Below are 27,230 nucleotides of genomic sequence, written 5' to 3'. Positions count from 1 at the left end.
ATATATAGACATGTTTTGGACCACACAGGGCGAGCTCTCATGGCCACAGACCAAGTAGAAGAAGCTTCTCTGGCATCCTTGGTGGCCAACCCCGTGCGGACATACAGCAGGTGCACGGGGGTGATGGTACATGTGTCCTGGTGAGATTGCGAGGAGCATCTGAATGAGCAGAGGCATCCCCCTCATCTTTACAGATGGCCTGTGCCAAAGTGCCAGAGCATGTTTAAGAGCTGTGTGGTCTAGGAGGAGAACGATGTGCTCGCAGTAACGGTGGTAATGCCACCCAGCCCACAGCATCAGATTCTGCCTCCTCCACCCAGCAGTGTTATGTAAGAGGTGTGGACAATAGGTATTTAAGAGACTATTGATACAAACAGTAATCCAGCCTCTTTCTTCTTCAGATATTGCTGCGGTTAGTTTTATCTGACAGCCTCGTTTCACCTGTTCTAGTACTGGGAACGGAATCGAAACCTTAATGACTCCATATTCTCAGTGCATGACACACCTATCAAACCATAACAATCATCAGGCAGCTACTAAATGGGCACTTGATGGGTAATTAGCACTACCTCAGACTAGCAGTGTCTGATAAAAGGGGAAGTCAATGAGACATGTGGACATCACTCATTAGGCATCACTCAATAGGGAGAATTTCATCCAAATCAATCTGGCAAACATATTTCCACACAAAAAAGGCTTGGGAAGCTTTTGAATCCAATCTGTTCATGTGCACACGAGTCAGCTGATCCACTGAATTAGAACAGAATCTACAATACATGTGCTTTAGACAAAACTGCAGACACACCTCTACTACTGTACGACTCCCCTCTCAGTGTGTGCCTGTACAAATCAGCACACAGCCGACAGTCTAAGACCATTCTCCTTTCTTATTAAAACTGCATTTGTGAGAATTAAGTCTGAAAGAACTAAAGGCCAATATTTCCCACAATATTTGAACATGCTGTGCAGCTTCGGTTCACCATAAAATATGGCATGGTGTGAAACTGGCACTACCACGTCATGCTGGGTACAACTTAGTCTCACTTCGTCAACTCAGAGCACCACCATCTGCCACTTTCTGTCACATTAATATTAGAGCCCATTAACTTTTATTCCTCTGGTTCTGTCCTATTTTTGTCTGAATGAGTGTTTTTTCTTCTTTCACCATTCACCATAAGACGATGGTTTATCCTGAAAGGTATATATTTCATACCGAGTCTTTGTCTTTTTCTTCTAAATCCCTCATGATTTAAAGCTCAGTTTGTTGACCAGTGTTGTGCCAGGAAAAGGCCTGCAGGCTGTGTATACCAAGCAGGTGTATATCAAGTTTAAAAAAAGGAAACCTTTCTATTTGATGCAAGATCAAGCACAAGCCAGTCAGACAGTCAGCCTGCCAGACAGGCATGGGGGTGTCAATGGATAAAAAACAAAGAGAAAAGGAGCTGCTGCTGCTGCAGCTTTTCCCTAAAAGCTCGTTAATCCCAATTTAGCTGTCACAGGGATGAGGTAGGTGTGCGCTTGTGTGGTTGTGTGTGTTGACATGTGTGTGTGTATGTGAGAGAGAGAGAGAGAGAGAGAGAGAGAGAGAGAGAGAGAGAGAGAGAGAATGGGAAGCAGCGAATAAAGTCTTCTTGCAGCCTTACACTCTTGCTTCGAGAGCTGTCACATCAACCAGCCAATTAGCCTGATGTCCAATGAAAAGTTAATTTCCTCGGTCTACTAGCAATGCTGTGTGTTTGCTAGGGTTGGGGTGAACAGTGGTTTATCTCTTTTTATCTATAAAAAGCATTAATTTAAATTGTACAGAGCAGTGGTCTGAGATGTTAAGTCTTACAGAGCATGATTGTTAATGAAGGCCAAGTGCAACAGCAGATTTCACCAAGTCACGCGCTCATAAGTTCAATAAGAAGAATCATTTAAACTCAGCCGCAGAGTATGTGTTGTCTTGTCTCCAATCTCTTCTCTAAGCTAGGCTAAACATGGCCCAGTTTGATATTGATCATGTTATCTTATTGTCAGGAAAAGAAGCAGATAAGTAGATAAAACAAGCAGATTTTCCGGGCTCTGGGTGGCTCACCTGGCACAACATGTCCCATGAAGGTGTAGTCCTAACTGCAGTGGCTTGGATTTGAGCCCAACCTGTGGCTCTTTGCTGCATGTCATTCTCTCTCTCTCTCTCTCTCTCTCTCTCTCTCTCTCTCTCTCTCTCTCTCTCTCTCCTCTCTCTCTCTCTCTCTCTCTCTCTCTCTCTCTCTCTCTCTCTCTCTCTCTCTCTCTCCTCTCTCTCTCTCTCTCTCTCTCTCTCTCTCTCTCTCTCTAACTCTCTAACTAACTATGACTATCAGAATAAAGACAAAAATGTCCTAAACTTTACTTAAACAGAAAAGCAGATTTTCCAAAATGTTGAACTCTCTCTTTAAAGTTTGTAATGTTACAATAAGTCAACACATCTGCTCATTGACAGTTGTCTAGTATGGAAAGCTGTTCACATTAAGCAGTAATAGACTTTCTGACAGCTCGGCGGAAGCGGAACAAGCGATAATTGCAACACCAACGTATTATCTCTTTATGAAGTTGCTGAACTTGTTAGCAAACAGTGGTCTTTTTACATATCCAGTAGACATGAAGCAGCATTAGCATTCATTCATGTTTCTGGCCAGCTGATGAATGTAGGTTCAAGTTCAGCTCTCCTGTTAGTCCCATTTTTGTCTCCTAGAGAAGAGCCTACCAGGAGAGCCACCAGGGCGCCCCTAACTTCTGTCTTTACATTCACTTTCTCCGAGGTTTCATTATCACCGAAAAGGGGGGTTATTGAAAGTGGTAACAGTTAACCAAAACAGTGAATTTACAGGCCATTAAACCAAAAACAGAACCAGAGTTTCTGTGGTTTTATCACTACAAGTTTCACATTACACATAGAAACTGAATCCATTGGTAATTTTAAAATATTGATTTGCACAGTGTTCAAAATCAAATAACAAAAATCTGAAAACCTGTTACATGTGAAAAGTTAACTGAAGTCGATATTAAATCCCGAGTCAGTCAAGGAGACAGTTCGGCTGCCTTTTAGTCACTCAATATTCACACACTACACAGGCTAAAATATCTATCAAGACGCATGTCTTCTGAATGCCCAGACCAATTATCCTCCATTCACCATGCACTCTGTGAGGCTCTGCATATGCCTGTGTGTCTATCTGTCTATGAGAGAAAGAAATAGAGAGTAGTGACTCTGCCTCACTCTCTCAGCTCTTAATTAGTGCTGAATGTACAAAGACTCAAACAATGTGAAGCAAGCACATATCTGCAAAGGTTTAATCCATGAGATATACCTGGAAGGCTGCCAGCAGCAGGGGAAGGAATCTCTCATACTCTCATCACCTGTGTCACACACACACACACACACACACACACACACACACACACACACACACACACACACACACACACACACACACACACTCATCCAATCTCTGGCATTCCAAAACCTCTCTCACTGTTTAAATTTTTTCAAAAGAGAATGTACTTACTTTAAAAGGCTTTTCACCCAGTGTCACTTTAAAATTTCAGATTTTAAATTGTGCTATGTAATAAATGGGGATTACTCTATGTGAGGTGATGGAGATGACAGTCTAGACACTGAGTAAAATCATGCACAAACTAAGAAGCTGCACATTTAGTTTTTGAATAAATGACACTTCTTCTCGTACTTTTCACAGTCACAAGACAGTCAGAGGTTCGCATCAGCTCCTTCTATTGTCAGCTATCCTTGCACAACCCTGTCTGCTATGAATACCTTCCATATGTACGCTAGCAGCTCTCTCTTTAAGACTTAAATTGGGTTGCAGTGCTCCGTGCAAGTGCAGGAAATGTGTGAGGACTAGGGCAAGATAAGCCTTCAATTAAATTTTTTATTATTCAGCCATAATGACAATGTTTACCTAGTCAACCATCCCTCTTAGATTTTTAACACTGATGTGAAATGTTTGTAGTAACTGTTGAGGATATATAATATGAAATAAAAAAAATAAAGTACATATAAAATAAAAATAAGTTTAACATTTCATAGAATAGTTGTCCTGATATTAGGGACAATAATATCAGGAACAGAAACAACTAACATCTGTCAAGCCAAGGCAAATCACAAGAACTTTATCAGAATTGGCCACTGCAAAACTTGAAACGCCACCTACTTATTGATATTGCATTAATATCAATAAGTAGGTTGGACACCCGTCACATCTGGTTCATTAGCTCTTTGTTTCAATAGAATTTATCGGTGCTGTCGACCAAGGACAAGTGAGCCCCCAGAGGCTAATTATCATGTCTCAGTAGCACAGTATGGAGGGCGTCTTCAGCAGTGCTGATCATGCCAGTATGTGTTTTACAATACTCCACCATGTAGACAGGTGTTTTAATCATACATTATAATCAATGCCAGTTTCCAATGCAGGTGGAGCACCTTGTTTTCCACAGAGGGCTGAGGTGTCAGAGGTCTTATTTCTGTAATGGTTTATTATTCTTTTCTTTAACTGCAGCATTAGTCGCATTGTAATTGCTTGACACTTGTATTTTTCCTTTCAGAGTTTAAGTAACTAAACATAGCAACATACTGACAGAACGTTTTCCTGATTGAGAAACGTCTCTGACTGAATAAGACATTTAATAGCAATCCTTCACCTTCCCACAGCATAAACACCAAACTAAAAACTGTAGAGGTTGATTAAATGTGGCAAGGTCAGAAAATTTGTTCAAAAATACTTCCAAACAAGTTTTGGGTTACCACTGAGAAAAACAACTATTTTGTGTCCCTTGAGATTTTAAAACCCACAAAAATCAGTGCAGAAAACAGCAGGAAACTGACTTCCCCTTTCAATCAAATGCCTTTTATTTTTCGCTATATTTGCATGTAAAATGCACTTGACAGTGGCACTTCTTCAGTCCCACATGTCTCTGCCGGATGCCGTCATTCAATTTCATGTATTTATTTTTCATCTTGTTTTTATGCATCTTTCTGGTGTGGCTTCACAACTACTGTTTGACTTTTGTAAATCCCTCTCTGCTTTGAAAATTCAATTGACTTTTTTCCCCCCATTTTTTCCTCCTTCCCACTTACCCTTGCTCAGTCCTGTCTTTTTTTTCATATACCTACTTTATCGCACTCTCCATCTGGATTCAGGTAGCAAAAGCTGAATGCTTAGTGGTTCAACTAATAATTCCATCCATCATTAAATATTAACAGAATGAAACAAGTGTCCTCAGTTATAAAAAGTGATAAAGGAGTGGAGTATAGTAGCTCTAGGGGTGTCTAATGAAATTTTAATATTTCTGTAATAGTGTTTTGACTGATATTTTCATTATTCCATAATGACACAGGAAAGTCTTAGCGGATGGTAATTAGCCCCCTATCCATATAATAATTCTGTCTGAGCGTTTTTCCGATTTCTCCCTCTCTTTCCTCTATCAAATGTCATAATTCAGCACATCATTCTTACTTTGGGAAATTAAAACCCCTTTAAGCAATTCTTTTTCTCCACTCTGCAACGGCATCTGTGGTTTTTGGCAAAGTCTGTCGCCATGTGCGTTCACAAACAGCCAGCTGCCAGTGTTCCCTCATCTGACTACCTGGATATAAAGAGTCCCTGAAACAGACAGTACACATTCCTTGAGCGAGTGCTGCCAGAAGTTTACTGTTCATTGAGTCATGTCAAGGTGACGCTGCCAGAAAATGAAAATGTAAACATAGGGGGTTTGGGCTCAGTGCATCAGTTTTCAGTTCTGAAAGGCAACACATTATTTTCTGCTGAGATAGATACTGTTAACATATTTTATATTTTACATCATTCTATAATCTATAACCAACTCACTCTTATTTTTTTTTTTTAAGTTACAGTGTTATTCTGCAGTAGATGGAAGATGCAACCTGTGTATTTGAAAATACTGTATTTAAGAGTCTGGTATACTGTAGCTACATTTATTCATTGTGATTTATTTCTTACAAGATACTGCAGCTAGTATCTAAGGCAACCAGGCAGCCCGTACTTACCCAACAGTGACATCGTACATCAGCTTTTAAGCAGACAGGAGCACTACAGGACCTAGTTCAGTTACATGACTGACAAGCTCCAGCTTAGAGCTGAACTCAAATTCACTGAGCCAAGCAGGAAACCTACAGAGGAGCACGCAGGTCAAGTACAGGCAGGCATCAAAGTTACTAAAAATAACTTGCCTTTTTTTAATCTGCTTCGAAAGGCTCTCAAGCATCTCTCAAATGCAAGTCACTCAGTGTAAGACAAATGACGCAGTGAAATCAGTTAAGTGGTTGTAATCAGCAGCATGTTGCACTGTCTGACAGACACAGGGATATTGTGCGCCAGGTTTGGTGTAAAACAGTCCGACATGGGTCAGCCTGCGGGGTATCACCAACTGGAGGAAATCCCTCTCCTGCTCAAACGCTGACCAGACTGAACTACAACCTGATTGAGCTGCAGCTCTGCGGGCTGTATCCGGTCCTGGCTCAGTCCAAGTCTCACCCAACTACTTCACACCTCACCTCCAGCCATCTGCCCACTCCCACCTTGTGATCTGTGAGAGGTATGCCGGATATTCAGCAGATTTAACACCGGGAAGGCTCCTGTCCTGAGCCCAGCCTCGACTCTCCCGCCTTTCTCAAACAGTGCATCACCACTTTTCACTGATATCCTCAGTCAGTGCATTTACATGTAGGCACATTCTCAGGTAACTACTGGCTTTTGGTAGTAATTTGATTTCTGAATTGTTATGGCAACAAGAATTACAGATTCTGGCATTGGGGTAAGGGATTAGGGAAACCAGATTAGCACAGCTACGTTTTTGCCAAAGTAAATGGTTGCTCTGTTCCACTCCCATGTGTGATGACAAGCACTTATTTTACTTAGTGTAAGTAAGCCATGGTCAAAATAGGGTTGAGATAGGGAAGAAATCTGATTGCTGACTTTTTACATCTATAGGAAGATTTTACAGTAATCAGATTACTGCAATTCGTATAAAAGTGCTTAACCTGATGTTCCCATAAGTGCGAAATAAAAATCAGTCTGTAATGACTAAAGCTCCATCATCCCGACATCTTCAGTCTTCAGTTTTTGAGTTAGTCAACCTCAAAATAGTCAAAAATCCTCAGCTGGTCCCCCCTGCAGTTCACCAACCAGGCTAACAGCAAATGGATGAAGTATCCAGCAAGAGATTGAAAATCAGCCTCCAGCATCTACAGTGTGTGAGGATTTAGATTTTGGAGCACTTGCTCTCCCGAGCTCTTCAGCTGATACAACTGGTATCTCTCTTGGTGGATGTCCGTTCCCTGACAGAAAACACCATGTAATGCGAGAAGAGGGCCTCTCTGACTCACTGACTGTCAGCACAGAAGTAACGGTGCTACAGCTTAAAATAACTCAAGAGATGTTCAAGCAGAGCTATATGTGTGTCTGCCAGTTTGTGTTTGCGTGTGTACCTGAGCAACTGTTTGCAGCAGAGACAGAGAGGGGTTTGGAGTGGTGGTGCAATGACATATGCACATTTCCTTCCTGTAAGATTAAAATAGTTAATGCACACTCAGCTCCCACTTTAATAGGTGCAACTGTACAATCTTGCCTCATGCAACAGCACTGCCATAAATTCTACCTCAACAAAGCCCATTATGTGCAGTTTTTGTTGCCAGAGAGGTGTTAATTCAACCATATCCGTATTATTCAGGTTGTAGTCGGTGCTGTTTCAACATGCTTTGTCCGCTCTATTTACATACGTACACAAGACATGACGCACGTCAACTTTTCGCTCCGGAATCCATGAAATGAAAGTGCCACAGTAAACCTTACATTTACTGTAACAAAAGTTGTACAAAGTTCAAAATTGTAATGAAGCAAAATACTTTTCATTATTATAATTGATGCAATGTACTGAAAAAAACACACAACCCTTCAGCAGTTTTGAATAAGGAAATGCCTGTAATTTCCTAATATTTTGACAAGAAACTCAATTTTAACTTGCTGAGTAATGTAAATTAGTTGAATTTCAAAGCGAGAAATTAAGAATGCATGCAACAGCATGATGAGGAAAAAAAAAGTCTTGAGATATTCTGATCTGATTGCACAAACTCCTTCTTTGGGATGAGATGCTGCTGGCATATTCTCAACCTGTGATTAAAGACAGATGCTTTTCTAATTGCTCAAACATGCACTAATGATGCTGATGTTATTTACAGCTTAGTGATCCACTGTTTGTAATTATTGAAAACATGACCTCTCCTTGTCCTTCATGGGGAATCGATGAAGACAGTGTGGCATACTGGAGAGGGAGTGTTGGCGCTGTGGAGTGCCGGGCGGATGGTTGGCAATAGAAGATGTTTTGATGTTGGGTCATTGAGATGGACTGATTAACAGTTAAACTGGGAAATATTTATGATGGAAGTGTTCACTCAATGAGATGTAAAAGGACAAAAGGAAGGGTGGAGGAGTTTAAAGACCTATACAGATTAAATTTCTAAAAGAAATGTACACTGGTGGTCATGGAGATTTATGTATTTACATGTTTAACAAGCCACAATATCTCACCGAGTTGAGACTGACATTGCAATCCATCATTATTGTTTTCCTGTAGATGCTTTAAGATTGTCCATGACTGAGAGCTTACCAGAATGTTGCCAATATCGTGTGTGGATGCCTCTCCCAGGCATTACACATTGTATCTTAGCTCCAGCAGCTCCAACAAGCCTTCACATGGTGAGCAGTGATCTCTATAAATTAGAGAAAATCCACTTAAAAGATCCAAAATAGAAAATTTCCTCTTTACATAATTTTCACACGTATTAACTCAGTGGGGTTGCCAAACTAAAAATGGATGTTTAAATAGGGAGAGACAGGGGATGATGGAACAATGTTGGCTGACATGGTCATGGGTCAATGAGAAATGAATTGGAGAAATGTGGATGTAGAATATTTTTTCTCTCCCCATAATTCTCTCCTTGTCTTCTCTCTTTCCAGAAGTGGCCATCAAGTGGCAAACAAAATCAGTAATCTTGCAATTACACTGCTAATGCACTTCAAAATTACTGCAGGAGAGACAACAGAAGAGGCCCTTTGCCACACATTTGCCAAAGAGTTGGTAAATATGCACCATTCTCAAAATATATCTGGGAAATGTGCACATTTTAATATTCATTATAAATGACTCTGATGCACTTTGAGGTCCTTTCATTTTTGTTTGGTCTTATACAATATCTGTGACACCAAGATGGCACTCAATTCTTTTAACTTAGCGTGAGGATGAGTGCCACTACATTAGTTTGTTTCAAAGAAGTCAGGAGCTGACATAAAACTGTTTTCTATAAACTCCTTTTAAAATAAAAAAACAAGCCTGTAGTTGTTGAAAATCATTTGATGAGCTTGGTTATTGCATGTTAAAGCAAGTTTATAATACAGAATACAAAAGGGAAAGGTATTGGGTCTCTCAAAAAACACAAAATGACAAAAGTAGGTGTTACACTGAAAAAAATAACAGAAAACCTAAATTGTCATCACCACAAAAGGCACTAAAAAGCTGATTTATTGCAATGCAATTCTAGATTTTGCAAAACCTATGATATATTGCTGCCAAAATTAAATTACAACATTTCAAGCTGAAGGTGTGGCTCATTGAGATTTCTGGCAAGAAAACTGTCCCAGAGGAAGAACTAAGACTCTAAGATATTAATGGTGTGTTTTGATAAGTAAACATACCATTAAAGAAATTTGATTGCTTCATCAAAGTAGTCTGAGGAATGTTGCCTGATACTTAAAAGATCATTTTCTAGATAAATATTTGAAACCAGGGTATGAACCTTGTTTGAGCAGGTAGTGGTTTTATATAACACATAATGACAGGAGGGCATAAACTTAAGACTGTAGCAGACAAACATTACTAAGGAGTATGTATTTTAGGAATAAGGCTCTACAGGCCATCACTGTCGGAGGTATACTGAAGCAGGGGTTCTGAGACTGGGGGTCTGGACCCCTCGGGGGGCGGTGGTGGTCACAAGTTTTTTCTGTGGTAGCAGGATGGTTTTCAAAATATATATATATATATATATATATATATATATATATATATATATAGAGAGAGAGAGATAGATAGATATATAATAAAGAAATTCATAAAAAAAAAGAATGATGAGAATGATTTTTCCATTACGTCTCCCATACCAATGTTATGCAGTCATTATAAAACAGATTTGAGCGAGTGAGTGAAATCTGTGTCATCTCCTCCAGCTGGACTGACAGACTGACCGTGGCACAGCACAGCGGCAGGTGCTAAATGTTAGCTAACTACTGCAAAGTGGGTGCAAAAAAAGCCTGTCAGCTCAAGATGCAGAGAAGAAAAAGAGATATGTTAAGGTCGGCCAACTGAAAGTGATGTTACATCAAAAAAAACATAAGGCAACACAAGGTCATTAATACAAGGTTTGTATACCTCTGGTAGCTGTCATGTGTGATAGTAACCCCTGGGATAAACAGAGCAGAGAAGTGTGTGTTTGTCCCAGAGGGTCATTCAATCTTCTCCCTGCTATGTCTGTGTCCCATACGGAAATATGCGCGGACGTCCATGCGTGTGCGACTGTGCAAACAGGGCAAGGCGCCAAATCGAAGCGGGTCACTGCAGCATGATTGAAGGTTGAGGGTGAGTCGAAAGGGAGGAGTCGCAAAACCCAACTTAATTTTTTTTTTTTTTTTTTGGGGGGGGGGTCCACAGCTCAAGAAGATTGAGAATTGCTGGCCGGGGAGCCGCAGCAAATTGTAATAGGCCTTTTTAAAGACACAGGTGTCAATGATAACTTTAAAAATGACTGCATTCCATTTAGGTGAGCAATAGTCCTGATATTGTGCATGCTGGATAAGTGTCATAGCTGACTGGGACACCTGATGGAACTGAGCCATCATTAACTAAATTTGCTTCACCCGTGCACTTCCTGCTATAACACGTCAAAATTTGTCTTCAGCTCACCTGTAGACACTTCCTCAAACTGAAACTTTTATATTAGATAGAGCAACAAGCTCTGTCTTGTTGGTTTTGCTGTCAGTCTCACCTGTTGCTTCTGTCCTTGCTGGCTCTCCCACTGCAGCATGTTGGCAGCTCTCTTCCTCCTCCTCTTCCTCTTCCTCCTCCTCCTCCTCCTCCTACAGCTCTCAGTTCTTTAGCTATCATCTCTTCCTGACCCTCTCTCACTGCCTCAAGGGCCGCAGCAGCACAGGTTGAAACCTGGAAATACACAAAACAGGTTAATTGGATATCTTGTCACACTGGTCACACTGTTCCCACATGTGTTTTCAGTATTCTGTTTTGCTAATACCTCTGGTCCAGACTGTCCTCTCAGGATGAGCCCTTTAGAGTCTGAAAATACTTTCAATATTCATGTGGATGGAGGTCACAAACATTCAGTGTCAGAGTCAAAGAATTAATATTAACATTATCCGTTTGCACGAGCGGCTATGCTAGATGTCTCCTCTGTTGGACAAGCAGACATCAACTGTGATAAGTAACAGTGTAGCAACTTGAGCTAATATTAGCGTCAGAAACCTGACAGGTCGAACCGCTCCAGCAGTTCCAAATTCAGAGATTTTAAGCTGATAACTCTTGCCCGTGTCAGCTGTCAATCATGTACACTCATCTGCTAATGAGGTATGTTGCTAGGTACCTATCTGATAGCGACTCACCACTCGTATTTTTCAACAGCAAAAACAGACAGTCCATTCTCCATATTTTCAAGCACCAAAATGAAGCAAAAGAAACCATCGTTGGCAGAGTGTGAGAGGTAAAGTAATTTTGCAGTTTGGTTCACTCGTAATGTAATTAATGTTGATTAGCTGCAGCTGGTGCAACTTGCCAGCAACAGTTACCATCAGCTGACAAAATCTCTCACCTCGTACATCTAGTTAAGACTGTTAAACTAAGAAGTTAAAATGATTGCAATTTTAAAATTGCAAACAAAAGAAAACAAAACAAACAAAAAATAAACTATATATTTCAGCTCTACTCAGTGGGCATTTAACTGCACTTAATTATCAACTATCTACTGTATGTTTTGGTTGCGACCTAACCATTTCCCTGACCTTTACTTGCAGGGCACCAAACAGTAAAGAATGTAAATACTGACAGTGATCTCTAAGCAATAGATATATTCATTAAAAAGTGATTCGTAATTCTAACTTAAATCACATTTTTATCGTTATGACAGTATAAATGATTGAACTTGCAATATTTTAAGTTTGACCGTATGACACTGTGACTGTACCCAATGACAATATGTAGTGACAGGTTCAGAGGCTGCTTTTGAAAACCGAGCGCGTCACAGCGTCCTTCGCCCTTCTTCCTGGGCAATTAAGGATCCAATGGCTGGATCCTTAGTGGCCCACCCCAGATTCACTGCGTGCCAGTAAAGTAAATAAAACAGCAGCAAATAATGCCATCAGAGAGCCTGAGGATTAAACTTTTAGATGTCAGTATTGGGTTTCAGCCCAGTTGAACAACTAACGGAAAAACTGTTGAAAAAAACCAAGGGCCTTAAAACCTCAACTTTGTGTAAAAGAAAGTTAAATGTTGTCAAGGTTGTTAGGTAGCAGCAGCAGCACTTTGTGATGCAACGGTGATGCAACGCAAAAATCCTCAATAGGTCCAGACCATCTCATTTCGGTCCGGCCTTCACTGTCTACGACAGCTAGGATGCGGTATGAATTGGGGGGACAAATATATCCCACAGCCAAAAAATTGTGCTTGTGTGTGCGTGTGTGTGTTTATGTGTGTGTGTGTGTGTGTGTGTAGGTGAGCACGTACGTGTGCTCAGTGTCTGGGCATGTCTGCATGTGTCAGCAGTCTGGCCCTCAATACATTAATGACACCAATTACACCAATTAAAACAGCTTTAATTACTGCTGCCTCAATTATGCCTGCCTCTGCAGCCCTGCCTGCTTGACCCTTCACAACACACACACACACACACACACACACACACACACCACACGCATATGCATCTGCATGCAGAAAAGAGCACTTGCATGCATACACGTACAAATGAGGCAAAGACACACACACATTAATGCACACACATTTCACAAATAAACACAGATGCGCGCATAAATGAATACACATGTGTAGTATAGTTTGACACCCAGGCACACATTAATGCCAGTGGCCTGTCAGACTAATGAGCCTTTTAAAGTCCCTCAAGGCCTGATGATGATCATGGCACAGGTTGGGTGGGTGTCTTGTGAGCTATTATGACATACAAAGCTTAGGTGTTTATGTGTGTGTGCTTGTTGATATTTCAGTCACATTCCACCTGCGAGGCAATGTTGTCAGTCACTTCCTCCATTCTTATTGCTATAGCTGTCAGCCAAAAACTGTGCATGTATATACACTTTCATTGGTCCGCTACTGTGGAAATGAAAGCTTTGTTTGTTCAAAATGGAAGTCTCTCAGTTGGCAATTTGAACACTTTTTTGTTGTAATGCGGGGTCATATATGATGTTTCCCCTTACTATCTTAGTATAGCTACATCAAACAAGGCACGATTACAGTCATCTGTGCTTCACCTCTGTTTTACCACTAAGGAGAGCAAAAAAAACAGCCTGATCCTGAATACATCATCCTCCTTTTATCTACTTTCATTGTTTTCTGACAGGCTTTGGAAGAAAAGAAATGTCAACATTTTCTGCTTTTAATCTTGACAAGGCAATGTTGTGAAGGCATCATGTCCTTGCTTCTACATTTCTGATTTCAAATGAAAAGGTCTAAAGACCTTCAGTATTTCCATATAAACCCCGAAGGCAACAACCAAATAAAAAACAAGGTAGTGTCAGGCAGTTGCAGGTTCAAATCTATGCAGCCATAAAGACTAGGTGCTGGATATTTCCTGGTAAGTTGATAGAATTCAACATCTACTGCTCCCATGGGATTTTGATGTCTAAGACTATAGTAAATTGCATTGCTCTATAATTGTCACACTGCCTTACTAATGAGAAGCACATTTATAAATATACCTACACCTCACATCTATGTAGCTATAAGAGAGTTCATAATGCTGGTCTTCATATACCAATTATCCTCCCACTCATCAACTTTTTATCTATACCTTCTAATGAGCCTCTTTTCTTTATCCTTTTTTCATCTAAGCCGTGTTTTCACTCCTCCACCTGCATCCACTTCACTTTTCTTCACCTCATCAGTAGAAAATAGTAGCCCTTGTGTTAAGTATCACAGTTAAGCACTGACCTACGCAAGGGCAAAGCATTTCATTTTCTGTTCAGTGCGTCCCAACGGGCTACATTATGTACAGCAGTGCCGTACAGTACGGTCAGGAAGTATTCACCTTGCAACCAAAGGCTCTACATTGTTATTTTTTCCCCCATTCTTTCACCTTCTGGTTATCCATCACCCTCTTTACTCGATTCAGTCTTTCATTATTTTATTTTCTTTGCCCTCTTAAGTCTATCCATGATTGGCATTTAGTTGTATGAGAGCTGACCATTTCTGCAGTGCCGACCTGGGGTTATAACTGCACACAGTGTGAGGGAAGGAAAGTCTGTCATATGCATCCATTTTGGTTTGTTATTTTGGTGTTTTGAAGAGCTTTGTTTGAGCTTGTTGATTTGGTGATGGAGGCCTCCCTGTCTAATGTTCTGTCTGTATAGATTCTGTTCACAGATTTTGCACTGCACCTAGTTCATGCTTATTCGAAGATATTTTTTTCCACACAGCAGAATTATAGGCTGCCTTTGCATGCTGTCATTAGGGTAGCATGCAGTTTACAATGCTGTTTACTGAGGGTATATTACAGTAAACAGCATTTAAAAGTTGGACTTTATTTTGTTATGGCAGTTGCATGATGAGGTGCATGGTAGAGGTTTGGAAAGAGCATTTTAGTTTCATTACATATAATAGTCTTTAGTATAGGGGCACACACATGCTAACAAGACTAATGTAAAGTATAACACCAGCCTGTACTGTAGGCTGTACTGTAGGCATACTGGAGCTTTGAGTTTAATGCTAACACCAGCATGGTGACATGCTCACAATGACAGTGCGAACATGGTGATGCTAAGCAAGTATAATGTTTAACATGTTAACCATCTTGGTTTAGAGAGTATGCATTAGGGATGCCCCGACTGATTGGTCGCCAATATTTATTATTATTAGTATTGTGATCGGTCACAGGCCACCAAAACAAAACAACATGTCGGCCAAGTGGGACTTTTACAAAGTGTGCGAGACTGATATAATATACGCCATCAGCAATATATGCAATAGATGATCGGTATAAGCCGTAGATCGGCGGCAAAAACATGATCACAGCATCCCTAGTAAGCATGTATTTGTTTATTATAGCTAAATAAAATAGTTTAGCAAGAATAACAATTTTAAATTAATGCCACAAGATGAAATGTCAGGAGTTCACCAAAGTGATTACAGATCATCCAGAGTGGGACATGAATGTGTACCAAAATATATCCAAAAGTTGTAAGAGAGCTTTCACTCACCCAATCCCACATTATCATCATTTCTCAGCAACATATTACACATGATGATATGTATTTTGGCAATATTGGCGAAAATGGCAACAGGTACTTTCACAATAGCCTGAAGGCAGTCTGACATTTTTAATCCATTCAGCCGAAAATTCTGCATGTCACTGCTACTTTCTGAACACAAACACTGCCCAAAATAAATAATTAATCATAACAAGTTCAGAGGTCTAAACACAGAGTCTAATTCGTGCCTGTCAAAAACTGAAGCTTAAAATATGTTTTCATTTTACAGAATGTAATTAATATTTCCTCATACATTATATATTATTTCACCCACCCAGAACCCATCCACTGTTAATCAGAATGGCTGCCCGATCCGTGGATTAACCGAAATGCCCACTCATCACTAGTGTGGACCAAAGTGGTGACCTGACCGAGAGACACACATTGCCATCTCTAGAGCTTTGCTAACATTTATATCAAATCTTAGGTTTCGACAGATATATTTTTCAAAGGAAAAGTCAAAATGTCAAAATTTTCCCATAAACACCAGGATCCTAACTCTGATATTCAACCCCCCGTTAGGATAAATTGATAGACTCTTCCGCCACATAGGACTGAATACTGAGGGCTTCATTAATGTTATCTTTTAAAGGTTCTATTTGTAACATTCAGAATTCCACTGTTAATAATGACACCATGAAAGTAAATTACAAACAGCATCCCGTGGTCGCCTGGGAAATTCAGCCCTGTATGGCGCTTGGATAATGCCCTTTTGAGAATCACCAGGAGAAGAAGGAAGAGCACTCTATCCTTCCATCGGTGACAGACCATGTGGAGTGCATGGAAGGAATGTCATGACCGAATGGACTTATGGTGCACGCACTTAGAATGCTCTCTCACGCACCCCGGATGACAGGCACACAGAGACGGCGTCATTAGCAACATTATCAGCTGATGTTCACTTAAGTTTTTTCCTTGATTTTGGTCACATTCCCATTTGACCAGATGGGCTTCACTAGGTAAAACTTTTTTTTTGTGCGTATGTGGAGTTTTCGTTGGGGTCTGTTGTGCTGGGAGCCATTTGTTTGTTAATGTTAGAGGACTCCATTTCTAAGCTAACTTTATCTAGAGTTGCACACTGTTGGCGCTGTAGGGGAGTGGAAGAAAGCCATTAAGGCGAGGCATTCAGAGGCATAAATGTCAGATTCTTTGGATTTTCCTGAATAATTAAGCTTTGCATAGAAAATCAGTCCACAGGCTGTTATAAACAACAAAAAAAGGTCTCAGTTTTTAAGTTACCTTACAATAAATTCATACATCATCAATAAAAAAACGTCTTCTTACATATGCATGCATTTATTTTAAAGCAATGACATAATGATATTTCATTGACAACACTTTTATCAGCTAACTCACTTATTCAAAGATCATAGGAGTTGGAGGCAACAGCTTTATAAGTTTATTACACTGTGAGGAAGTACTTGACTATGTCTGTGAAGGCTGACAATACTAATTATACACCAGCGCTTTCGTAAAGCTCCTTTTACTTTCAACATTCACAGTATAATGGGACACCTGCTTTCTCATTTCAATCTACTTTACAGAAGGTTTTTCAGTGGCGTCGGTGTTGACGAAAAGCCAAAACAAATAGAAAAAGATACATTTTCAAACTTTATTCAGTGTGGACATGGCCTGAAATAACAGACTAATACGATCCTATGCCATTTTCTATCCATAGTTCCCATTCCTTTATTTTAATCAAAATGAACACCATCTATCTCTGTCTGCCTCTCCCTCCATCTCCAGACTCTTCGTCAACCCATTTGTCCCTCAGCCAGTGATACAAATTACTTCTCCCCCCTTGCAAGACAATCTTTTTTTAATACTTTCTCTTCCTATCTACACCTCTTCTCTCTCTTTCATTGCTTCTCTTTCTCTCTCTATGTCTCCTGGTCTAATCCTCACCCACATCCTCATCTTTCACCACCATGTTTCCAGCCCCGTCACCCCCACCCCGAGTTGCTCACAGTTGTTCTCCCCTATTTTGGAAAGACGCCATATTCTCTCCTTCTCTCCCTGGCTCAAACCCATAGCCATTAATTTTGCTAATGACAGATAAATGAAGCATGGAGATGAGGGGGCTATTGCAGAGCTTTACACACAGAGACACACGCACAATAATGCACACCAAGCACAGGCAGGCGTACATAGAATATCACTGCAAGCACATACATACACAGAGATCACATTGCCTTGGCTGCTAATTGACATTGATTGAGGACCATCTCCTCAAAATCTTCCAATGTCAGTTTGCTACTAGTGTGTGTTGTGTCAGAATGAATGGGAGACTGACGAGAGACATTCTCAACTTTGGGTTTACAGTTACTTCATAAGAGGATTATCCGACATCCAGGGAAAAGAGAATCTAACCCGTGTTTTCATTAAGCTCAGTGTGGGGAGAGGAGACACTGAGAAACAGGACGCATTGTTGCAGCATCCTAAAACCTGAAGGATAAGCAGCTATTTTCGAACAGAGTACAAGAAACTAAAAAACCAAAGGAACTAAGAGAAGAGAGCAGAATTATGTAAAATATGGAAAAAGATATTTTTTTTAAAGTAAGAATATCAAAGACTATATAATAGAATACAATGAAAAATTAGTAACTTCAATTACTTCAGGGATATGGTGTAATGTGCCTAGTAAGACAGCAGTATTAAAAAATGATGACTGTTTACTCTCTTCTTAGGCCTTTAAGGGAAATAATTTATATTAGCACACATATTGGCACAGATGTTAGCTCTTCAAATACCTCGTTTAAAAAATAAATATACATTATCTAACTTTCACGGCCCCCATAAATCAAACATTACTTTTTTTTTTCTGTCTCTCATTACCATACAATACATTAATGATGTTTATTATAGTGAGTGTTTTGCATATAATGGGGATTTCATTGTCTGCATGTTCTTAAATGGGCTAATGACTGTTTTACTAAAGCAGATGAATAGGTCAACACTCCACTTTGACATTAGAACTCTGCACAACAATTTCAAACAGCCGCCTAGCTAACTGTGAAATATATTCACCCTGTAGATTATCATTTTAATTAATCTTGCTTACTTGGTCGTGTAATTTAAACATTTGCTGGGTTTGCTGGATAGAGAGAGGAGGAGGGAGATAGAGGATGGTGGGATACGGAGTGTGACAGGGAGAAAAAGGAGGGAAGCTGTGTGTCAGTGGGTCTGTGTGTTCATGTGTGTGTGTATGCAGATGGGCAACTATGTATGCAAATGAGTATCACCTTCACAGAAATAATGCTATTCTCTGCCTTATTAAGCCTGAATATGCCAAAGAATTTAAACTCCACAAGTTCTGAGGAGAAAAATGGTGAACTGGTGATGTAACAGGATCACAGTAAACAGTCTGAGCATTTCACAGTGATGGCTGAGAACCGGTTTGGCTCCACTGCCATTAAGAATATCCAAGCTTAGTGCCAGACAAGAACATAGATGTTAGACTGTTCTGCAAAACCCTGCATTATGTTCAATAATGACAACATTTATTTTCATGCCCAATTATCTCCTTTTCTATTTTTTTAATTCTAATTCCCTACAGTATTTGTCCATGGCAACCACGTTAAAGTGAGAGAAAGACTGCAGTGTTGGCAAATAAACTATGGTGCAAGAATTTTAATAACAGATTTTTGACTGGAGGAAAATGCCACTATCCTTTGTTTTTCACCTTGGTATAGAAAGGGCACACTACGGCTGAACTGGCATTGAAGTCTGGCTCTCCAAGTAAAGCGTGTGGCACAGAATTCTTACAAATACTTGATTGAAACCTGTTTTTGTTTTTTTTACAATTTTAGAATTTTAGACTGCAGCTACATGGTTTCGGTTCCCATTTTCCAGCAACTATCATGGTGGGTATGGAGTATGCCGAATGTCCTCTTCAGTGGTGTGATGTAATAAAGTACAATTAACTCAACTACTGCACTTTAATACAAATCTGAGGTACATGAGTATTTCCACTGTAAGCTGATGCTATTCATACTTTTTCTCCATTAAAATTCAGAAACATTCCACATTTTTATTTTCACTCCACTACATTCATTCAATCATTCGTAAATTATGACGCTCTATTATAGATTAAACTACCCAACAGTACATGAGCTAGTTAAAATGATCTCCTCCTCGACCAACTACAAGATTACAATTCTGCTTACTCATTAATGCATTGCTAATAAATGTGTATAACACTCACAGGAGCCATTATGACTACTCCAACTTTTGATACTTTTCTTGTAATGGAGTATTTTTATCCAGTTGTAGTCCCACTTTTACTCATGTAAAGGATCTAAATAATTCCTCCACAACTGTTCTACTTTCAGACAGCTATTATTATTGAGCCTTTCCGTTGATTTCAGTCTCACTCTTTTCCAGCATCCATTCAAACATTAAAAACAACAACATGATGACCCTGTGTTCTTGTCCCTGTATGAAAAAACTGCATCTCTAATAAAAAGTGTTAAGCTCTTGGGACTATTTAGTCACAAAGGACTATGATCATCACAAGTAGCTATTATGTTGACCAGTTGCTTCTAATTTAATGACCTGTATTATTGGAAATGCCCTTGGATTTCCAATAATACAGGTAGTAAAGGCCTTCCCAAAAAACAATCACACAGGTCACTCATTTAACTAGTATGTCATAGTTTTTTTTTTTTGTCTTTCACTGGCATAAAAAATTTAAAAAACATTGATGCAAAAGTTCATGGATTGCTGAAGGAGACAATGAACACACATACACACACCCACCCACCCACCCACCCACACACACACACACACCAAATCAATTCCCATGCATATTCATTTGTGTTTTGTAATGGGGTCTTTCAGCTACAAATTTAGCCTTGCTGTGTGATTTATGAGTCCCGTCGAGCACTGCCATCGCTACCACTTCCCTGCTGCATACGCTTTGTAGCCTGAAACCTGAGTTTACCACCAGCCCCACAGGAAACAGTAATGTATATGGTTAAAACTTAAACCAAAACATGATTGATTAGTCAATGACGGGAAAATGAAGGCGTTGCCCAGAGAGAGTCACACACGCACAGAAATTAAACAATATCATTGAAGTCTTTTTTTTTTTTTTTTGGGGGGGGGGGGGGGGGGGGGGACGGGACTGCACATTGTAGTTCTGATATGTAGGATAAAACTGGAAATCACACATGAGCGCTACCTTTGTCATTTTGCCATAAACCTTATCCTTACTGCAGTCATCATTAATTATACAACGAGCTGTGATCCAGAGTTTTTAGTTGACATTCCTGCAGTTTTCCATTATGGCTCTGACATGTTTTGAAAGCTTGCTGTTATTTTTCTGAATTTTGAAAATTGAAAAAGTGCCAATTACATGTACTAATCCATGGTAGCAGTTAATGATTAAAGTAATTTTTCTCTCTATTTCTTGCCGGGTAGCTACAGTACATAATGAAGGATGGTTATGCCAGTAGCATGAATGAATTTCCTGTTGAAGAGGGCTCTCATGAAAAATGTAATATTTTGGAGGATAATAAGAAAATTTTCTGCAGGACACTTTAGGGTAGGGTGCTGTCTCACCCTCAAGCTTCAAATGTAATGTTCTCAATATTATTCCCCAACCCCCTTCCTCCTCCTTGGGTTCTGTCCAATGCTGAATTGTTGTTTTCACCTTCACAGCAAGACTGAGAGAGAAAAGTGACCACATTTGTTTTCTCATTCCTGGGTAGGTTCCATCACTGGCAAAGACTTACCCTTCAGTGTATATGCAATCTTATGCCAGTGGAATTTTATTTATGATCTGATCAGCATCTCCATATTAGTCCAACAGGAAAAAGTTTTGGCATAAACAAAACCACACATCGGTGACTTTGTGACTTTTGCAATATACTTGTTGCTATGCAGTTTTTATCAGCTCTTGCTCCCTGCGTCCTGCTGCAGCTGACAGCGAAGTCACTTAGTAGTGGTGGTGGGGGGGTGGGGTGGGGGATTCCTGGCCGATAGTATAGTCTCACAGTCCCTGTCCCTGTTACTCGCCTCCAGCCGTACAGTATCCCTCTTGAAGCTTGTGTTCTATGCAAACTTGAATAAAGCAACAATCGATACTTGCTGAGCGAGGGGTCAATCCCTCCCGCTCTCCTGAATGCAGCTTATGGATGTCTAAGGGCAGCTTGTGTCAGGGATTTTAGAGGCTGTTTGTTCAATTTTAGACAACTGCTTTCCCCTCCAGGGCCACAGTGCAGCTGAACCTTATAGTGAGTGAAAAGGTGAGTATGGAATCAATTAGAAAGCTGCACAAATACTCATTTGATCATCGCTATATATGGGTTAAAGGTTCAAAGTGCTTACATTTTCCAAGCAGGTGCGGCAGCAGATAACCACTCTTACGGCCTTGAGGTCCTATGCTGACATGATGACGTTATATTTGTGAAACCTGTGCTTTAAACCCTTCTGTGTACGCTTCCGGATCTTCCTCGCTCTCTTTACGGTGAACCGGTGGTGGCTCTGTGTTTAATGGACCGCAGGTGAACTGATCTGATTGGCTAAGTGAACGATCCTGCAAGTATCTATAGCAGCCCTGGCGTGCGGAGGGGCTTTATTAGTAATTCAGCTGTATTACAACACTGTATATGTGATCACAGAGAGTAGGAGAGAAGCAAGGCTGAAACCGGCTGACAAGAGGCAGAATGCAAATAGCCGGCGACACGGTCCAGCCATACACTAGGTTTTGATCTAGTCTTGTTATGTAATCTCCTTTCTCCTGTTTTTCTAACTTTGGAGTTTATGGCCGGTGAGTCTTTGGAGCTACAAAGAAGGGAGTCTCATTTTCATGGTGCACCGAGGTGTCCTCTGTGGGCCGGAGCACAACACCAAACATCTATGCTTCAACTCATCATTGGTTCCTGCTGCACATTTCTAGGCAGCTTGTATGGAAAGGCGACTACATCTTGTTTTGAGTTTTTCCAGAAGGACTCAGAAGGAACACACCAAATGCAACGTATCACGGGTGCGTATGAGTTATGTATGTGCAGTTATGTACAGTTCACACTAACATCTGTGTTTATTTCTCCATCCATTTGGAGAAATAAAACCGCTGTATGCATTCTATGTTCTCAGTTGTTACTGACGTATCGTGTTCATGAGGCCAACAGTGTATTTTATGAGGTCACAGTAACCTTGACCTTTGACCAACAAGATCTAATTAGTTTATCCTCGAGTACGTTTTTTACTAAATTTGAAGAAACTCCCTGAAGGCGTCACAGAGATACTGCCTTCACGTGAATGGGACAGACAGAAGGACAACCCAAAAACATAATGCCCAGGCCACAGCTGCGGCATTAAAAGAAAAAGAGGAACACAATTAACTTGTTATTACTTTATCATTTAAAGTATTTAAACTCCGTACCTTTTTCAGTCTGAAAATCATTGCTTAATCCTTTCACTGATAACTTTAATGCCACAGAGTCATCCAAAATATAAATGGTTCAGTAGAGCATTTATTCTTTTTTAGATAGGTGGTGCTGATGATAATCACTTGAAAACTGTGTCCCAACATCCCGACAGCATTTTAAAAAATTCACTCAAATTCATAACTCTGTATATATCTATTTTTTTTTTTTTTTTTTTGTAATAATGGGTTGCTGACTTGGACTGCTGCAGATCTCTATTGAAAAAGAGACATTTTATCTCAGAGGGCTACCCCGGCTGAATAGAGATGGAATTAAAATGAAATTTAATGTGCAATCCATTATTGGGGAAACCTTGTGAGCCAGACAATCTTGCAAGTATAGAGCACGCCGAGGCACCCTGTCTGACAGGAGGACTTTGGATAAAACCACTTTGGGTCAGTTGGCTTTAAGGCAGGGCTGAATCTTCTTGGCATTTTTCAATTTTCATAATTTCCCCCGCTCATTCTGCTTTTGACAGACATTAGATTAACCTCAGTAATTTGGATTTATATAGATATGTTTCAGTGAATGGTATAACAAAGTGCTGGCCTTCTTTTGCATACTGCTGTATAGTAACAACCACTGCAGTCTTTTGTATTCCCAATACAATCTTGCAAGTTTTTTATGAACATTAACCCTGAAATGCAGGTCAGGTTTGTAAAGATTATGCTACACACAGTGAAAGGATTGTTCAAAGTCAGACGGTCGGGTTCTCACTGTGCAGTTCCTCCTGCAAAAACTACTTAAAGACAGCAAATGTAATTTCCATTAAAGAGTTTAATCCCTGTTATATAAAATATATTGAGATCATTCTCCTTTCTCAGATGTTGTAAACAGAATTAAATTAAGATGTCACGCAGAATTAATCCTTAATACCTGTCCCTGCAACACTTTGATATACACCCCGGAAAAAACAGCAGCGAAGTGATTCGATGCCACAATGTTGTAAAAGCGGACAGGCATCATCCGGCCAATGTGACTATATAAAGATCAGAAACACCGTCAAAAACCGTTTTCACTCACAAGCTTTAGATGGTGCGGAGGATTCTGTCACCTATTTGACGTCTGAGAAAGTGAGCAACGGGGCAGCGAGCGTTCAATAAATGTGAGAATTGATGGTTACTTATTAATATTTAAGCCACTGAGGCTTGTGTCGCACCTTCATGTGCTCCATTTCAATGAAATTTGAATGAGAGACGGGAATAAACACGCACAACAAACACTGAACACATTTCCAGGTTGTGATGTATGAGGGAAAATACCTGCGCTCGTGTGTTTGACAGGCCAATGTGTTACCATGGTTACCAAATGATCTTGCATAGCCTATGTTGATTGCTCATATAGATTTTTGATGTTTTTTTTTAAGACATTGCTTCCTTGACATGTATAATCAAGCCCACATGTGACATGTAGTTGTTATCAAATGCAGTTATGTCCTCTGACGCAGTTCACGTCAGAGGACATAAGGGACAGTGATTTGCCTTTTCCCCGTCATTCATGACGCTGGAACACGATGGTGTGGAAACATGACTTTGACAACAAAATACCTTTTAACCTGCTGCTGGAAGGCAGACAAGACATTCTGTGAAAAATGAAGTAATTTTTATTTGTGATTTTGATCTGCATTTGCCAAGATTTCAGGATGACGAGATGCAAATGAAATGTATTACGTAAGCCCAGAGTCACTCTCTCGCTCTCGCTCTCACTCTGCCTCTCCCTCCGTAGATGCGAAGTTGAGTGTGTGCAGACTAATTCCCTCTCTTAACACGCACAAACTAAATGCACGGGCGCTGCAAACTCACACAAACACCACACTCACCACTTTATCTCTCACTTTCACAAACATGCCTGTGTCTCTTCTCCTACCTCTCATTCTCAAATCATATTCATGACTCTATGAGAACAATCACAGGAACATTTTCATCACCGTGTGTCCGTCCCCCCCACCATTCACACATACACACACCAGCATGGAGAGAGAAAAAAAAAAATCCTTCCCCCATCTGTGCTCATTTCAGACTAAATATGAATTGGCCAAAGAGTCCACCAGTGGAAGCGTTTTTAGTGTCTGCTGTGCTGGGCTATTTGATTTGGACGCAAGATCTTGGCAGAGCGGAGTTTATACAGTAAATGAGAGTTTTGGCTGCAGCGGCCAGCAAACGAAAATTGGATGAGTTTCCTTCTCCCTCATTCTCTCTCTCTTGGCACCCTGGCTAATGTTGTGTTTAGTTTTCAGCACAGGTTTCATCTCATTTTGGGGACAAGTTGACTCTTGTGAGGCAGTGAGAAAGCAGGAAAACACGGTAAAGTATGCAAGCAAAAGACATCATTAAATTTAATATGTGCTTCTTTTTTTTTTTTTTTATTTAGGCCACCGCTGCATTAATTAGCATTTTATCCTTATGCAATAATCTGTAAACTCAGGTGAGTCACTTGCCTTTATCAACTACAATTTGATATTTGTGACACATAGCTGAGGCATATTGACATTTGTGTAGGGTGTTTGATAAAATTCGAAATTAAACATATTTCAAAAGTGGAATAAGTTGTGTAGATATATATATATATATTATTTTATTTTATTTTTTTATTCTTTTGTTTATTCATTTGTTTGCTTTTTGGTCAGTAGTAGTGGAGACTGTAAACTGATCCATCAGTCTATACAAAAATTAAATGTGCAACTTTGGGAATACAATTAATGTAAATGAATACATACAATTAAACATATTTTTCAAAATAATACCTCTACATAGCTATTTTAAGAAAAAAATATTAGCCAATATAAGCCTTTATAAAAAAGACATCAAATGCATAGATAAGAGTGACATAAAATGCAAATGAAGGAAAGGAAATTAGTTTAATATATTCAGTAACTTAAGTGAAATGTATTAAAGCCAATTTATATATTGACATGACGAGGTTAAGTGGAGATAATGGTTCCACTGCTGTTCTTGGCCACCTCCCAACAACCTGAAAGGTATGCTGGGAAAGTTATCTAGTGTAGCCTTTTAAAAAAAAAAAAAGGAAGAAAAAACAAAACAAAAAAAACTCATACCCCTGTTCTGAAACAGCAGCTACATTTCCTGCACTCTGTTGTACGTGAAAAGTTGTACCTGTTATCCTCACTGTCCCACTAAAGTCCCTGTGTTTCTGATAGTGGAAGATGTTTGAATCATGGGTTTTTACATGTTATAATATCAATGTGCTTCATTAACCTCATATCGGCTTTTTCATGGCACAAACACCCATCAAATGTTTCCCTGGGTCGACGTTGTTCCCCCTGCCTTTGGGCTATACTCTTATCCCTTGCAGCAGTTATATGTTGGGCGACACTTTGAGCCTCTCTGGTGGCAGTTGTGCCCGTGGAAAGGTTTGATCACAGTTGAGACATATTACAGCAAAAAATCATTAGATTCTTTTTTTTTTTTCTCACTTTTGAAGATTTGTATGAAAACTTCAACTTTTTTTGCAACCCCGCAGGAAACAGTAACTGCAGCCTTCTCCAACTGTCCGCTTTAAACATAGTGATTACTCACTGTAGTGCAACACAAAATAGCAACGAACGCAGCATCAGCAAAAACTTTGGCAACTTTTCCTCGTTGATAAATAAAGAAATGAGGGAAGTCTGGCCAGCACAAGTCAGTTATTAGTGGAGACACACAGGCATTGGCAGCTGCTCTAAGCTGTTTTTTGTTTTTTTTTCATTTCTTTTACAGTGACTGTAAACTCAGTGAAGGTTGCGATATAGTGCAACTCGAGTAAAAGCAATGGAGGGTTTTTCCAATAACTGCCTCTAAAGTTGTAAGTAGATACATTTTCATTCTCAAATCAGTAATTTTCTAAAGATTAGACTGACCCTTTTCTAACTGCAGAATCATATCCGCTTTAAATCTGTTTTGTTTTGTTCCCTTTTGCCTTTGATCATTTGTGGCATTGCAGCGCACTCTGAGCTGATGCATGCACTGGCTTATACGACATGACTAATGCTGGTGTTACTTGATATTTCAAATCACAGAATTTTACTTTCCTTTCTGTGATCTCGGCACACTTTATGACATAAGGCCTGCCCTGAGGAAAGCAACTTATCACAAAGTTAATCCAGACATCCCATTTTGTAACCCTCCAGTTTCCATCTGTTGACGAGGTCAGAGCCCACAGGGCAAATAATTTGAAAGTGAAATTATCAAACTCTATTCCACATTTTTGGACT

The 27,230-nt window shown here is 39.9% G+C and overlaps 1 long non-coding RNA gene across 1 annotated transcript in view; it reads right to left on the bottom strand.

The window, feature by feature from the left end:
* LOC130186717 (uncharacterized) overlaps positions 1-27,230 on the bottom strand; it is a 168,530-nt gene that overhangs the window by 58,856 nt on the left and 82,444 nt on the right. Inside the window, exon 3 of the long non-coding RNA XR_008830337.1 lies at positions 11,093-11,265. This is a non-coding gene — a long non-coding RNA (uncharacterized LOC130186717). The remainder of the gene's footprint in view (positions 1-11,092; positions 11,266-27,230) is intronic.

Source organism: Seriola aureovittata, chromosome 18, assembly GCF_021018895.1.
Source record: "Seriola aureovittata isolate HTS-2021-v1 ecotype China chromosome 18, ASM2101889v1, whole genome shotgun sequence".
Taxonomy (NCBI): Eukaryota; Metazoa; Chordata; class Actinopteri; order Carangiformes; family Carangidae; genus Seriola; species Seriola aureovittata.
The sequence above is the reverse complement of the archived record's forward strand: the minus strand, read 5'-3'. Positions and strand labels throughout refer to the sequence as shown.